Source organism: Pelodiscus sinensis, chromosome 16, assembly GCF_052426305.1.
Source record: "Pelodiscus sinensis isolate ZL-2025 chromosome 16, ASM5242630v1, whole genome shotgun sequence".
Classification (NCBI taxonomy): domain Eukaryota; kingdom Metazoa; phylum Chordata; order Testudines; family Trionychidae; genus Pelodiscus; species Pelodiscus sinensis.
This window is the reverse complement of record NC_143067.1, coordinates 12,619,064-12,635,369: the sequence shown is the minus strand read 5'-3', so window position 1 is coordinate 12,635,369 and position 16,306 is coordinate 12,619,064.

Sequence of the window (16,306 nt, the reverse complement as noted above, 5' to 3'; positions counted from 1 at the left end):
AAAAGAGACTAATACAGCTGCATTAGGAGCACTTTAATGACCTGAAAATAAAAAAAGAATGCCACAAAAATGATGTACAAAAGACTAACACATGCATATAGGAACAAAATCTGAAAAGTCAAGGCATAAAATTAGTTACACCTAGGAAGAGACAGAAAAGGCTCTACTAAAAGGTAGGTGTGTGTGTGTGTGTGTGTGTGTGTGTGTGTGTGTGTGTGTGTGTGTGTGTGTGTGTGTGTGTGTGTGTGTGTGTGAAATACAAGGAGCAAGAAAAAATGAGAAATATCAGCCTCTACTCTCAAGGCCTGTATGTCCACTTCATTGAGATATTCAATTAGATTAGATTATTCAGTGACAATGCTAAAGTGTTTGTGAGATTATTTCACAGGTTGGATCTTCAACATAACATTAGGTATTTCAAAAATAGTATTGATTTTTTCCCCCCTCACTTCAGCAAGTCAAACGTATTTAGTGTGGCAAAGAAACTGATTCTGAGTGCCACTGTTCCTCTGAGCTGTATGCAGTGCTTTTCTAAAATGGTTTAAAAATTTAAAAAGCTGATTTTCATGAATATCGAAGTTGTGAAGGCTACAGCTGTTTTTAGTAGTTACATATTAGGAACAAAATTATGTTTAGAAATGAGTGAAGAGCCAGCAAAGTGAGCTATTCAGTTCTGCTCCTGACAAGGGAATTGGTTAACTGCAGAATGCAACCAAATAAAATTTGGCTCTATCTAACCATGTGCATGACCTCTAGAACAAAACTCAGGGATTTGTGCTTAACAAATTAGAATTTACTAGGTTGATGAGCTACAGAAGGAGGAACAATGAAGATGAAAAAAAAATCCTAAATGCCCATAAATATAAAACAAAGATGACATGTAATGCCGATAGAGGAATAAATAAGCTGTATCCAAAAAACTTGCATATTTGCCCACAACCTGCTTATATTGTAGTTTTATTTGAGAACCGGGAGGCTTATGGTACTTATTCAGTTTTCCAATTTTCTTGTAAAGATTTGGTCAAAAGTCACTTTGAAGCTATAATATACAATATACTGTACTCCTGAACTACTAAGTTCAGGTTGAAACACTCTAATTGAGCACTCTCTAGTCTGGCAAGATCTGTGGTCTGACATGATTTTAGTTAGCAAGATGTCAACTTATCAAGGGTGTAGCCAAGTTTCGGGTGGTTACATAAAGCTTGTTTACAGACACCAGTCCTCGCTCTCAGTGTTCTGTGCTGTTATTTAGCACTATTTTACCCCATACAGGCAGTCCCCGGGTTACGTACAAGATAGGGACTGTAGGTTTGTCTTAAGTTGAATTTGTATGTAAGTCGGAACTGGTACATATTGTAGGGGAAACTCTAGCCAAACATTTCTCCAGAGCTCAGTTTTATTCTCCCACACCTCACTTCCCTCACTCCTTTATTCTCAAGCTGAAGTGTCTGCTGAGAAAAGCCGCTCCGCGTCTCCCTGGTCTATTGGGGAGGGGCGCTAGCTTCGCGTCTCCCTGGTCTGCTGGGGGGAAGCAGCTATTGTGGGGTTGCCTCACCCCGTTTGTAAGTAGGGATCTGATGTAAGTCGGATCCATGTAACCCGGGGACTGCCTGTACATATCTTCTAAGAGCCTAGTAATCAGTGTAAGTGTTGGTAATGCTGCTGGACAGTACTGATCTTTTGTGGTTCACCACATTCTCTGGTTTGGCTCCTGTGCTGGACTAGCGAGGTTCAATCTGTATTGGGGGATGTATAATGAGACAGGCCCTATTCTGATGCAAATATTGATTTAATTTGCTCCATTTTCAGGTTCCCACTTTCAAGAAAGTGGTATGTTTATTGTAAAGGGAGAGAATAGACGTGGGAAGACAAAAGCAAAGTTTTAGGGCCTGTATATTCACAAAATGCAATCAGTGTGATTAAATCGGTATAAACCCTTTTAGTACAAATGTAATTCATTCATATAGACTATACAGGTGCTTATGGATATTCCTGAAGAGAAAGGGTAATATGCTACATATGGACTCTGGACTTAAGTTATGAAAAACCTAAAATGTAATTAAAGTTTACAGACTAACATTTAATATTAAAAACCACAATTGAAAAAACACAAATTTCATAAGACAAATTCTCACGAGACTAATGGACACAGTGACCACTGTACAAAAGCTGGATGTATGCCAGGTGTTAAGTGTCCAGTTTGTTTATTGCCCTAACCCACAAGAACCAGGAGTTTAAATCTGATCCATGCTTACTCTCATTTTCTCTTTCTGAAGATAATATCCATTTCCAATCATAACTTTTGTTGCTGGCATACTCCTGGCCATCGACTTGTAGAGAATTTCTATTTCTCAGGCCATATAAATGGAAATACTGAAGATGTGAATCTTGCAAAGGCTTTTGTCAACAAATAACCAGGGAGATGCTAATAGTCATGGATATCAATTTAGCTGCATTGCCTTTTGCATTGTTGATACATGGTCGGGCTGCCCAGTGGTAGCTACTCTTAGCATACTTCTTCAGAGTAGCTACCACTGCATGCTATTTGTGCATTATGGGAGAATGGTGTTTTCCTTGTTTTTTAAATGCAAATTCTGATGCAGATTTGAGTGTGTTGGGTTCATCCTGATGAACACCAAAACACTGATGGTCACCTGTATATCAGGTGAGCTAATCTTGTGGATACCTTTTACTAGTTTACTAAGCAATTAGGGTTGTACTGAAAATTGGCCTCTGGCACAGGAGGTAAGCCCAACATTTTGGAAAGGTGATATACAGGATGCACTTGAACTTCTCTAAATAAGCTTCAAAGGAACGTGTGGTTCTCTAGTTGCACAAATCTTGCTTTGAAATATGTAGGGTAATGTGCTGTGTCAATAACTGATTTTTTGTGGGTAGGGAAGAGGAAGATTCTGGTCATACACATTTTCTTTAGCTTTCAAAATATTGTATTTATAAATAAAATGGAAGTAAATTTCAAAATAAAGTAATTCCGAATAAAAAAATTAGTTCTGAAAATGTCAAAATAGCACATTTTGATTTATTTCCGATTTTTACCAAAATAATTCGGCATTCAACAGCTGTTTGGGAAATGTTTCAGTCAACTCATATCTGCTTTTGGGGGCAAAAGAAAAGTTGGGGTTAGAAAGGTTTTTTCCCCCAGCTCTAGTTCTCCCTCATAGTCCAGACAAAAAAATCACAATAGGTGAAATGAAGAAGTGAGTGAATGTGTAGAACAAAAACTAATAATGTTAGTCTCTTCCCTGTACAAGGAATAATTTCTGCTTTTAGATCACATGCAGCTTCCACTGAAGGAATGGCTGAGCATAACCATGGCTAGAGTTTGATCTCTTAGTAACTATGGGTATGTCTAGACTGCATCCCTCTGTCGGCAGAGAGATGCAGATTAGGCAGGTCGTCATTGCAAATGAAGCGAGGATTTAAATATCCCGTGCCTAATTTGCACAAAAATGGCCGCTGTTTTTGCCAACTCAGCACTTTGTAGGCAAAAAGCAGCAGTCTAGGGGGGGATCTGTCGAGAAAGAAAGCCTTTTTCGACAGATCCTGTAAACCTCCTTGCAGGAGGCATAAGAGATCTGTCGAAAAAGGCTTTCTTTCTTGACAGATCCCCCTCTAGACTACCGCTTTTTGCCAACAAAGTGATGTCGGCAAAAATGGTGGCCATTTTTATGCAAATTAGGCACAGGATATTTAAATCCCCACTTCATTTGCAATGTCGACCTACCTAATCTGCATCCCTCTGCCGACAGTGGGATGCAGTCTAGACATGCTCTATATGACCACAGTGCTTGCAATATGGCTTAGTCCTTGAAGATCCTTGGAAAAGGCTGTCATTGGCCTGAAATATCTCATCCTATTATGATCCTGGAAAAGGGTTAAAGTGGGCCCTGCTGACTTCATAAGCCAATGACTCGTCGTCCCACCCAAAAATAAGAGATGAGGGTCTAGGTGTGTCGAGGGAAAGCAGTCCTGAGAGAGAATTTGGAGAAAGAAGGTTTGAACTGATCCTGTTTCCTTTGCTTAAAGACAGGGCCCAGCAAGGAGCCACGTATGGATTCTCTATATAGTGGTTGTGTGGGCTGGTTAGGACAACAACTGACCACAGCCAAGAAGGTCGATCAGTACAATTCTGCTGTTGCCTCCATTATTTGTTCCACCTTGGTTCAGCTTTCAAGTAATGATGTACTTTTGAAGAATGCAATTCAATTAACTTGTTGAGAGTGTTTTTAACAATTGAAGAATGGGATTCAAAATGAAAACAGGGAGAATTCAGGGACAAATTGCTAATATCTTTCTCTTCAGTCCTCAGCAGATGGTAGATAAATTCCTGATTTCAAAAAGGTAACTGAATGGAAGACAGGAAAAGAATTCCAAGTAACTTGTAAAGTTAGTTAGATAGTCATGCAAACACAAAGCTCACTTTTAGGAAGGAATTCAACTGGTTGAACAATTCTGTACTTCCCCAGGTGAACACTGAGTAATCCACCTTATTTTAGAAACATTGTAGGCAAATAGAACCTCATTAGAGTGTTCCAGGAAATGTTCTTTTATGCCTCCTTAGCAAATGGGATACTCCTACTCAGTTACACAAGTCTGTTTCTTTGTATATATTGGCTATAACACGCCTTCACAGTTAACATCCTTACCTTTGTTGTTCCTTTCTCCATAGCTCTATCCTCTTATTTGATTTCTCCCCTCCTACTCAATGTGAGAATCAGATGTAGAGATTACACGAGCATTTCCCAACCATTTTCCCTCAATTCCTAGTTCTGAGTTCGTTTGATCAGTTGTGCCAGCCTTCATCCCAGAAGTCTATTTCCCTCCATCTTAGGCTAGTCCTATCACCACAAGATCATGCTCCTTTCTGATACCGGAATTACATGTGGCCTTAAAAAACCCACCTTACTGAGGACTATCATTTAATTGAACTCTGAGGAACATTAAAAGACAAAAGTGACTTTTAAGGAGAGGTAGGGACATAGAATAGCTCCTCTGAGGAGGCAAAGCAGAAAACTATTTATCCTGGTTTATCGTTTAATTAAAAGTGTGGCATGAGGTAACTAACTCTGCCAGGCTGAAGCCAGAGTGTCTACCAGTGTTGATATGTCACAATTCCCGGAGTTCATTCTAAACTCATTTTTAGAAAAACCTAGAGCTGAAACAGGGGGTTTAGTTTTAGGCAACAGCAAAGTCTTGAGATAAAATAGAAGGTTCAGAGCAGTGTTCCTTGTTAGCATTGTGCTTGTGCAGCCACTCAGGAGAAATTCAAATGCCACCCCATCTATTAGCTGCATGCTGACAGGTAGGTTTTTTATTTCTACTGGTGGTGCACATTCACATGTGCCTTGGTGTACATAACATTTATTTCACACATGGATGAAAAAAATCTGCACACGGATGGACAAGATTAGAATGAACATTGGTGTGGTGTTTAAGGAGGGGATTGTATCCAAATTAATTTTCCAACCATCCATGCAATTGCCATTAACTCAGAAGTCTGAGATCTTATCCTTCCATTTCACTGCCACCCCAGCAGCAGACAAAATTATTTCCATTTGATTTGTGCACGTAGGCACCAGGGTGGGGGAGGGAAGAAAGGGAACAAACATTAATAAGCCATCAATTAATTAAGCAACACTATGAATTATGTAAGACTGCCATCACCCAAGTGCCTTGTCAATCATGTTTAAATCAGTCCTCTCCTGGCTCTGCATGGCTAACACATTACTGCATGTGATCCTCATCCATTGTCCTTCTCCCTACTTGTGGCTTGTTTTCCAGTGTTGGCAGAGTCCAGAAAAGATGGGCAGGTTTGTCTCCAGCTTTTAAGGGAATAGCTACTGGGCAGCTAAGGGAGGAGCCCTTGCAGAATTGATTTGCTGGGGAAGGAGCCTGCAAAGAGACCCCCGGCTAGGTTGCTACTCTTGTCCAAGCTGCCTCCGTGACGATTCTGCACTGTCTGCTATCTCAAAACTGCTGCAGCTCCGCTCCATATGCCCCCTCAAAGCTGCATCAGCCAACCTAGCCCAGTCCACTGCCCCGGCTCAATACAGCCCACTCCCCCAAAGCCACCTTAGCTCACCTCACAGCCTTAGCTCTGTGCTGTTTCTTCAGCGATTCATCAAGCACTGATGGTAGCAGAGAACTCCTTTCCCTATGGAGCCTCTGTCCAGCTGGAGTTTTAAAGCAGCTCTGGGTTGCTTCTTAGCCTATTCGTTGGCAGGTGTCAGCAGCCAGCTCCTAGGGCTTCAGGCCTCGGAGTGCAAACAGAGCTTTCGATTTTCAATGTTCACCACCACATACAGATTTTAAAAGGGACATTGGAATGTACAGAATCAAAGCAATGGAGGGCTGGGAAGGACCCCAAGGGCCCATCAGTTCCGGCCCCCTGCAAAGGACTGAGCAAACCTCCACCAGCACTGACAGGTGTTTGTCCGACTTGATCTTAAAAACCTCCTGTGGAAGGGATTTCAGTGTGTGATTCGCTCTAATCCCCATTTCCCATTCGTCAGTACTACCCGCTAGCCACATATTCCCCATGTTCCATTTGGGCACTTGATCTTTCCCTTCCTAGGTTCATCTTGATTGCCCTAGGTTCATCTTGATTGAATTTCATCATGTTGATTTCAGACCTATTCTCCAATTTGTCTCAGCTGATTTGAACTCTAAATTCTGTCCTCCAAAATGCTTGAAAATGAGGAGTACAGGAACTTTAGAAATGGGGCATTTCTGTGAAAAAAGCCCCATCTAAACTGCCATTTTTTTTAAAAGCTCAGTGTCGAAAAGAACCAGTGGCTTCCATTATGCAAATAAAGCATGGGATAATTAAATCCTGGCTTCATTTGCACTTTCAATGTGTCTAATTTACATCCCTTTGCCAACAGAGGGGTGTAATTTAGACACACCCTTAGTCTAGTCCTATCATCACTGGAGCATGCTCCTTTTTGATGTTGGAATAACACATGACCTTAAAAAAACCACCTTACTTATAACTATCATATAGACAGTGTAGGGAGGTGGAGTGGTCTCCCTCCCAATTGGAAGCCAAGCCACCTCACCCCACACACTCACGTCCACACACTCGAGTGAGACCAGTCCCCAGCTGGGGGCAGGAAGTAGAAAAGGAGAACCCTGGAGCTATTGAGGCACCGCTGCAAGAAGCCTACCCAGTCCTAGGGCGAGCTAATCCCTTGCCATCAGGGAAGGCAGGATGAGGAACCTAAGGAGCTGCCAGAGATACCTGCTGCTGAATACTCTAAGGAGACAGAGGCTCTTTGGACCACAGGACCCTACATCTAGTCTGTGAAGGAAGTAGTCCAGGGGGACCAGACTCTAGTCTGGCTCTGCTGCTGGAGTGCGAGTCCGGGTGTTGAGGCTGGCTTCCCCTCTAACCCAGTGGCAGAACACTCCACTACTGCTAGGGCCCAGGGCTGGGATGTGATGGAATCAGGAGGGCCTGCATCCCCTACCCCCTGCCAACAGCCAGAGCCATCCTGTCTGTAGACTTTGGGAGGCCCTGCGGTGGCTGCCTCAAGTGTCCTATGGATGGGGCCCAAGGTGGTGCAGAAGATTACCGGGAGGCCTGGCGCAGGGTGATAGTAGGGGTCACCCCACCCCTCTCACCGCAGCAGAAGGATTCAGAGTGATCCAGCAGCTGCTCTGCTATGCCCTCCCCCCGCCACCTCCCAATAAGTGGCGCTCCACTTTTCCACAGCAGCAGGAAGCAGAGCACCTTGGAGCACTGAGCTGGGAGAGGGGCAGGTTGCCTCAGATCCAGCGCCCCTCTATGGACGGCCCTGCCAGCAGCTGCCATTCTGAGGTGGTGATCTATTTATCCCTAGGTTAGAAGGCCATGTGTGTTGTTGGTAGCTGCCTGCCCCAGCCAGGTGTCTGAGCTAACGACTGTTGTGCTTTGCCCCACCCAGGGGATTGGAGTTCTCTCTTATAAGACTGTGATTTGTAGTCTGCTAGTAGATAGGCAGAGTGGCTTCCCTCCCTACTCATGTCTGAGGGATCACTACCGACACAATTTGCTCTTGATGAATTCATGATGACTACTATAGGGAATAGCACTTCTATGTGCTACAAATAGATTGTTTAATAATTTGTTCCAGTATCTTCCCTATTATCGAAATTACACTCTCGACTTTATAGTTTACTGGATTCTTTCTGTTCCCATTTTCAAAGAGAGATATTGTTCTCCAGTCCTTTGGGACCTCATCTTGGAGTGCTCAAAGATAATTGCTAACAGTTCCGAGACTGCATCAGATAATTTAACAAGCCTATGATGGATTTCATCAGGCTCTGCTAACTTGAATGCATCTAACTTAACTAAATATTTTAAACCTGCTCTTTCTCTGTTTTGGTTTGTGTTCCTTCCACTTCATTGTTAATATTAAGTGTGTTGAGTACTTGTCCACCATTAACTTTTTAGTGACGAGTGAAGCACAAGAGATATCGAACCCTTCTTGATGTCAGTTATTAGCTCTGTCTCCTTCCTCCCCAAGTAGAGGCCTATACATCCCTTCATTTTTCCTCCCTTTTATTTCCAAAAACCTTTTTCTTATAGAATTTGATGACCCTTCGTAGGTGTAACTCATTTTATACTTTGGCTTTTCAGATTTCGTTCTTATATGCATGTGTTATTCTTTTGTACTCCTTCTTAGCATTGTTACTGTCTGTAAAATTCCCTTTTGATTTTCAGATCATTAAAGAGCTCCTGATGCTGCCACATTGGTCTCTTCTTATTCCTCCTATTGTTCCTTTACATAGGAATCATTATGGTTATGCTTTGAGAAACTGCCAGCTTAAGGGTAATGATGCTTATTCTGCTGCTTTCCTTAGAACCACGACATCCATCATTTCATGATCATTTTCAGCCAAATTGCCTTTCACCTTCAGATTCACCATCAATTCCTCCTTTTTTGCTTAGAATCAAGTCTAAAATGGCTGTCTCCTGGGTTGCTTCTTCTACTTTCTGAAACAGAAAGCCTCCCCTTCCATTCCAATAATTTCTTGGAAATTTTGTTTTTTGCTGTGTTACTTTTCCAACAGGTACCTCAGTAATTAAAATTCGCCATTACTGCCAGGTCTTTTGTTGTTGATGGTTGTTAACTGTTTTAGAAATGCCTCCTTCACCTCTTCTTCCTGATTTGGTGCAGGCCCTTCGCATAATGTCTCCTTTACTTGTCCCCCTATATCTTTACACAGAGACTTTTGACTAATCTGCCTCTCACCTCCTTCTGGACCGCCAAACAAGTGTACATATTCTTGCTGTATAATCCAACATCCCCTTCCTGTATTCCCTGCCTGTCTTTCGTAACAAAGTCATCTTGTTCTATTCCAATATTTCACAAGATGTAAGTCTCTGTGAAGCTAATCAAGTTAGAATTTAGCTGAGGTTCAGCTCCGTCTCTGGCTTCTCCATGCAGGGAAAGAGGAAGTCCCATCATCTTCCCTCCCTCTGCAGCCCACCCCAGATTAGTAACTGAGTCCAGCACAGACTAGGAACCATTGGCCAGAGCATCCCCTCCTCCCAGTGATTTACCTCTCCACCAGATTCCTTGGGGAGTGGTGTGTGACCCTTCTTTTGGCTTTCCTTGCTTGCCCCTCAAAGTCATTTTTCTGCAGGGAAGCAAAGAAACCTGTGGGAGACATGAATTCCGTGGGCATGCAATGGTGTGGCATTCCCCCAGAAGTAATATACACTTTTATTTTTCTGTATGTGTAAAATATCTTTTCCTTTCTCATGGACTGCATTTTAGTATTTACTCCATCAGAGGAAGAAACTTCCTTTTGTTCACTCAGATGATTTTATTTGGGATCTTGTACATTTACATTCAATATACATTTCCATTTATAAGTAGTGAGTGATATTGGCGAAGTCACAGTTCTGGATGTGAACGTAAGATATTATTCCAGGATGTACTTCTTGCATTGGCAGCATATCTGCAATTTTTTCCCCTTTTTTGAACCACCCTCTGTATGTAACAGGTTTGACGAAGAACATATTAACACAGAAACCTTGAGAGGAGGGAAGAGGAGGGGGAAAAGATTTAGGAAGGATAAAGGAAACATCAAACTTTGATCATTATCTGATTGCTGAGCTAATTGTATTCTGGCAAGTATATTATCTTTCAATCTTGTTCTGCCATTTGTGTTAGCACTAGAGCAGTCTAGCTAATAGCATTCATTGTATTGGGTTTATTAGCCTGGTGTCTCAGGGTATGTCTACATTACAGAGTTTTTCTGGGATACCAGAGGGATCCTGGAAAAACTCTGCCACATCCAGGGAATGCATCTGCTCTTCCGAAATTTTTTTTGGAAGAGCGAGCAAACACTTTTTTGGCATCCTTGTAAACCTCATTTTACAAGGAGAAAGGGATGTTCCAAAAAAGTGGGGTTTTTTTTATATGTGGTCTAGTGTAGACAGGCCAAATGTTGGAAAAGCCTCTTCTGAAAAAAGAAGCGGAAAAAGCTGATCAAATTGCAGTTTGCAAGTTTTCTGGAAGAACAGTGTAGTGTACATAGCCTCAGGGAGGGATCATTTTTTTTCTTATGGAAACAAACTATCATGTATTTCAAGCTCCCTCTTTTATTTTTCTCCTCTCCTTTTCCTCTTGGTTTTCTTCAAAAATGAGGGCCAAAAGTGTTCCTTTGTTGAAGTGGCTGGCAAGCTATTGCGGGAAAGGAAGATGTCACTGTTGAATGTGGCCTGCTTTGCATTTGAGTGAACAAGTTTTACTTGTATTTAAAAAAAGAACCAGACAGTTCTGAGTGGAAAAACTGGTATTGGCCTACTTTATACAGTTATGATTTGCTTAACTTCTAAGTTTAAGTTGTGCTTCTACCTTATCTCTCAATTGATTAAGAATAGAAGGTAAACTTATTTAACGATAAATCTGTGATCAGTATTGGTTTATAGTAGCTCAGTTACCAGATCCACGAAGTCGGAGACCATTCTTAATGATAGATTTCGGACCATCGGGGTTGTGTCGTCTGTCAATCATGCCAGTGAAGGGAGCATACACTGCTGAGCCATCTTGGCATGTAACATCCACCCCTAGGTGCATTCTACTGCCTTGCTGTCTGCAAAGGTGTAAATGTGGAAGTATGAGACAATGCAGTTTAACATATTCATTAGCCCCAAAGCCTAACATTAGATGTGTGGGTTATTTAGGGGCCATGGCTACCATTATTAGCTTGGTTGTGTTTCAAATGTGTATTTGTGCAATGGAGGCAGAAGGGTTTGAAGTTTCAGTCCAGTTTTAATCATTGCAAATTTCTCTTTGTCATGAATCAGAATGAGTCAAAAATCTGAAAATTACTGAAAAAATAAAATCTTCACGTTTACACTTTTTGAGTGTTCTTGGGATATACCAGGGTTTTAAAACAAAACTAAGTAAAACCTCCCTTCCCCTTCATTCATATATATATATATATTTCCCTTTGTTAAAAAAATAAAAATCAAACCATAAACCTTCACATTTTGAGGTATCTGATATTTGTAAAAACCCAGAAAAATTCCTCGAGCAAAAGGACAATTTCTCCAGAAGACGTAGGAGGAAAAGAAGCCCTTTTTTTGTGAGACAAGAAGGTAAATTATTAGTTTTGATATTTTCACCAGTTCTCTAATTAGTTCATGGTACTACAGATTTTTCATTCTCTTGCAAGGCTCAACAGGATATTGAAATGTCCATTGGTATAAATCAGTTCAACTCCAGTGACTTCATTTCTGCTATGCTGACATACATGGGCTAAGCATCTGACCTATGAGCTTGGGGCTATGAGGATCATGCAAGTATGTAGAATTGGGACCATTTCAGTGTTATTTCTTAACTAGTGCTGCCCTGCCACGTCCTAGAGATCGGATGTCTTGTCCCCACCACAAAAATTCTTAGAAATAGCACTAATGTAACTAAGGACCCATCAGTCAGAGCCAAGAACAGAATGGGTCATGGGGAGAAATCTCCCCCTATTCTCAGTATGATTTTGTCATATGAGGATTAATACACATTAGAAGGATTGTTGCTGTGATGCATGTGTGGCAAGCTGCTGTGCAGTGGTCTCCTTCTGACACATGTTGGAAGTGTTGAATGCTTTAACATATGGCTAAACTCAGAAGTTGTAGTTCTTAGTTCTTTCACCATTTTAGTCGGAACAATAAACAAACAAAACACACATTCCACACACATGAAAAGTGATCTCCATATACTACCTTGGAGCAGTATAATATCCACAGCCAAAGTCATCACAGCCTCTTATTTCGTTTGTAGGATTCCCTTCACATACCTGTCCCCATGGTCCTGCAGTAACTTAAGAAGAAATAGATTATACAAAAGTGAAGCATTTTTTTTTACCTTGTCCAAGATTTAATAGTACATATTACATGTTTGGTATTAAACGAATAGATTGAAAATAGAAGGACACTGAAATTTCTTTAGTAATATGATTTCTGATGTGTCACTTTTCCAATATGTATTGCTTGTGTGAGTGTCACAGATGAATGACTCTTGATTTCTTTAAGTTCGTGTGACCAGAGTGGTGTTCTTTTTTCTGTTACATAGAATACGCAGGTTAGAAGGGAAGATTTTGATATTTTTCACATAGGTATATCTGATCCAACCAAGAAGTTTTTCTTGCAGAACTCTGAAAGGATCCCCATGCTTTACTTGAATTGTAAACTTTTTGAAGCAGGGGCTCTCTTAGATGCATATGTTTGCAGAGCACTGGAACAGTGGGATTCTGGCCCATGAGTGGGACATGTGAATGATACTGCAAAAGAAATAATGAATAATAACTACCTGGGTGGTCGACAAATACCTTTGATGTCGACACCCTCGCGTCCAGACTATCACGCTGAGCCGACAAACAGCTGATCAGCTGTTTGTCGGCTTAGCGCGGCAGCCATGTAAATTTAAATGAAGCGGCGATTATTTAAATCACCGCTTCTTTTTCCTATGTCTCGTAGCCTCATCTACATGCCTCTGTCGCCAGAGGCATGTAGTCTAGATGTGCCCTTAGACTAAGGTCAGATGCTGCCCTTCATCTTCAGTAGAAATGTATTGATGGTAAAAAAGGGTTCGAGTTTATTATTTAGCTCGGAAGCAGAGAAGAGTATACATGTGGGGTCAGAGAAGTCTATGAATGTTGGCTGTCCATCAGTTCTAACTATTTAGAGGAAATCTTAGCTCTCCCAGAGAGTCAGAAAACAAAAATAACACTCTAATGTACCTGCAAATTGAGATTCTACCTGAGGGCAGCAGGAGAAATCACCTTTCTTGCTTTTTCTCGCCCTGAGTCAGAGCTGGGGAGCTGTATCCTGCAAGGGTTCTATAATTGCCAGGACATAATCGGTCTACTACTCCATGCCTGTGTTTCTACACAGCCCTCTTAGAAAGCACCATGAAGTTCCTTCCTGGACTCCAGAGCATTCTAGCTCAGATTCTATGCCAGGCTAAAATGAAGCGTCAATGACTTGAATGTATTTTGCAGAGTGTTTCGAAAAGTGCTAAGTGGAAAGCAAGCCTACATGTTTCTCAATGTTGCGTTAAAACTGTTCCTTATTTCAGGGTGGTAGGTTTGTTGTTGTTGTTTTATTTTAAATCTCCTTTTGATATCACCTGCTGGGCCTGCGCTCTGTTTGGTGTAGTTGAGGAGAAAAGAGTGAAACTAATTTTCTGCCACCTTGCTTCCATCATGAGGAACATCAGCTTCTACTTCCCAGAAGACCTTTTGATGCTTGGAGAAATGGTGGGAGGTAGGGGTGGCAATGGCATGGAGCTGACTGTGTTCCCCAAATGGTCCAGTGCCAGGTGATTTTCTGACTGGCTAATTAAGCCAGGTATCCGTGTCCTTTGTTCTTTCAGAGGGGTGCAAAGGATATAGAATGTGGCCTATTATTTGTGTTGCTGCTACAGCAACATATTAAGCATTTTCCAGTTAGATAAGAAGACAAGATGTCTGTTTCCGAGAGCCTGCCTTTTAACAGGCAATATATAAACAACTTAAGGTAGTGGGAAAGGGAGCACGGCAAAGCTATACAGTAGAACTTTGTACTTCCAGGGCATTGGTATAGAGCGTGCGGGGAAGGAGTATTTTTTATAGGCCCCTATTCCGTATAATTAAACTAGTTATAGGGAGCATAGGTCTCCCTCAAGAAAGTGTTTGGATCTTTTTGTAAAGGGGAGCATTGTACGTGGGAAGACACCAAAGCAAAATCTTGGGGCCTATCTACCCACATATATAAACAGTGTGATTAAATCAGTACAATCCCTCTAATACAGCTGTAACTCTGTAGGGTTCTTAAGGTGCTTATAGGCTTTCCTGTAGAAGAAGGGGAATAAGTTATGCTTGTTTAGCGCACCTTTATACTGGTATAACTGCATCCACACGAGAGGTTGTAATGGTGTAACTATTTCAGTGTAAAAAAAAAAAGACAATCCTAACTGGCACAGGTAGGCACAGTACAAAAACTGTGTGCATGTCAGGCGTTAGAGAGATTTCAGTTCATGTATTGCTCTGCCCACAAGAACAAGGCGTTTCAATATGATCAATACTTATTCTCATTCTCTTGCTCAAGGATATCCATAAATTGTTTCAACATTTGTTGCTAGCACATTTCCTGCCATTGACCTGTAGAGGATTTCTATTGATAACCTGTTTCAAAGGTAGCTGTGTTAGTCTGTGTCAGCAGAAACAACAGGGAGTCCCATGCCACCTTAAAGACTAACAATTTTATTATTTCATAAGCTTTCATGATTTACAACTCACTTCGTCAGATGCATGAGTTGCAACTCATGAAAGCCGCATGCCATAATAAAATTGTTGGTCTTTAAGGTGCCAATGGACTCCTTGTTGTTTTTATTGATAACCTGATCACTCAGTTCATACAAATGGAAACACTTAGGTGATGTGTCTTGCAAAGGCTTTTTGCCAGTGACCAGGGAGATGCCAAAAGTCATGTATGCCAAGCTAGCTGCTTTGCCTTCTGAACTGCCCAACCATGATCAGGGTGTCCAGACATCTTAGCAGACTTCTTCAGGGTAGCTGCTACTATGTACTATTGTCACATCACGTGAATGGTGATGGTGTTTTTTATTGCAAATTGTGATGGAGATTTGATTGTGGTGGGGTTAATCCTGATGAACATCAAAACACTGACCTAGATGTCAAATATGCAGTTTTTTTCCCAGGGGTTAGCTACTTCACAGATATTCCTATAGGAACGTGCTCTCTCTCTATCATTCCAGTTTTGCCTCCTATCCCAGACCAGCCCAAAACAATCCTCAGCAAAAACCTCCCTTATAGTTTCCCACTCTCCTTTTGTCTTAGGTGGCAGTTTTATGTCTAACAAGTTTCTACTCAGCTCATAACAATACTTCATTCTAGATACATTCCATTTTTATTGTTTTTGCATATGAGTGTATATAGCAGAACCTGTCCCTTAGTAATTTAATATAGAAATATTCTAGCATGGCACCTTTTCAGCCATTCTATTACTTTTTGCAGTAGAGGAAAAAGGTTACAGTGTGTGATACTACAAAACAGTAAGCATCTAGGCTGTGTTGATAATGAGTCCAACTAGTAATCATACAGTATGGAAAAAAAACCCACATTTTTATCTACACAGAGGATGGGATAGTTCTATGGTTTCACACTTCAATAGTATTTTTAAATTCTCTACAATTATTTAAAGAAGCCTGTGGAACTCTTGGGAACATTTTTTTTAATTTCCTGATGCAATGATTGCATAGAGAAACACTGTAGACATAACTGTTGTTGGAGAACATTGGTATACAAGTAGATACATTAGCTTGGTTAAAGCAAATATATGGCTTGCAGTCATGGGAAGGCCTTGAAAAATGGTATTCTTGACTGGAAATACTGGACTTGGAATGTGACTTAACAGGAAAAATGAGACCTAAAAGGTAACTGATAACATAGAAGGAAAAATGGTTAGGAAAGACCCCATTTACCTGGAATGGTTGTAACAATTAAAGGATTGTGTGTAATGAACCAAATTTTAGCTAGGATAGTAACAGATCATGACATTATTTGTTTGCTGCTCTGTATAAAAGGACCATGCTTGCTAAGGGTATTGATCAGATCCTAGCCAATCACACTGAAGCAAGCCAGGATGCAAGGGTTATCCCAGAACTGAGTCTTTCATGAATATTCTGATCAAATGCTTATGAGTGTGCATTATTCTCTGATGGTAACTGTTTATTGCTTAAGCTTTTAGACATGTTGGGAGCAATTGCATACAGTTTGGCCTCTAGATTGA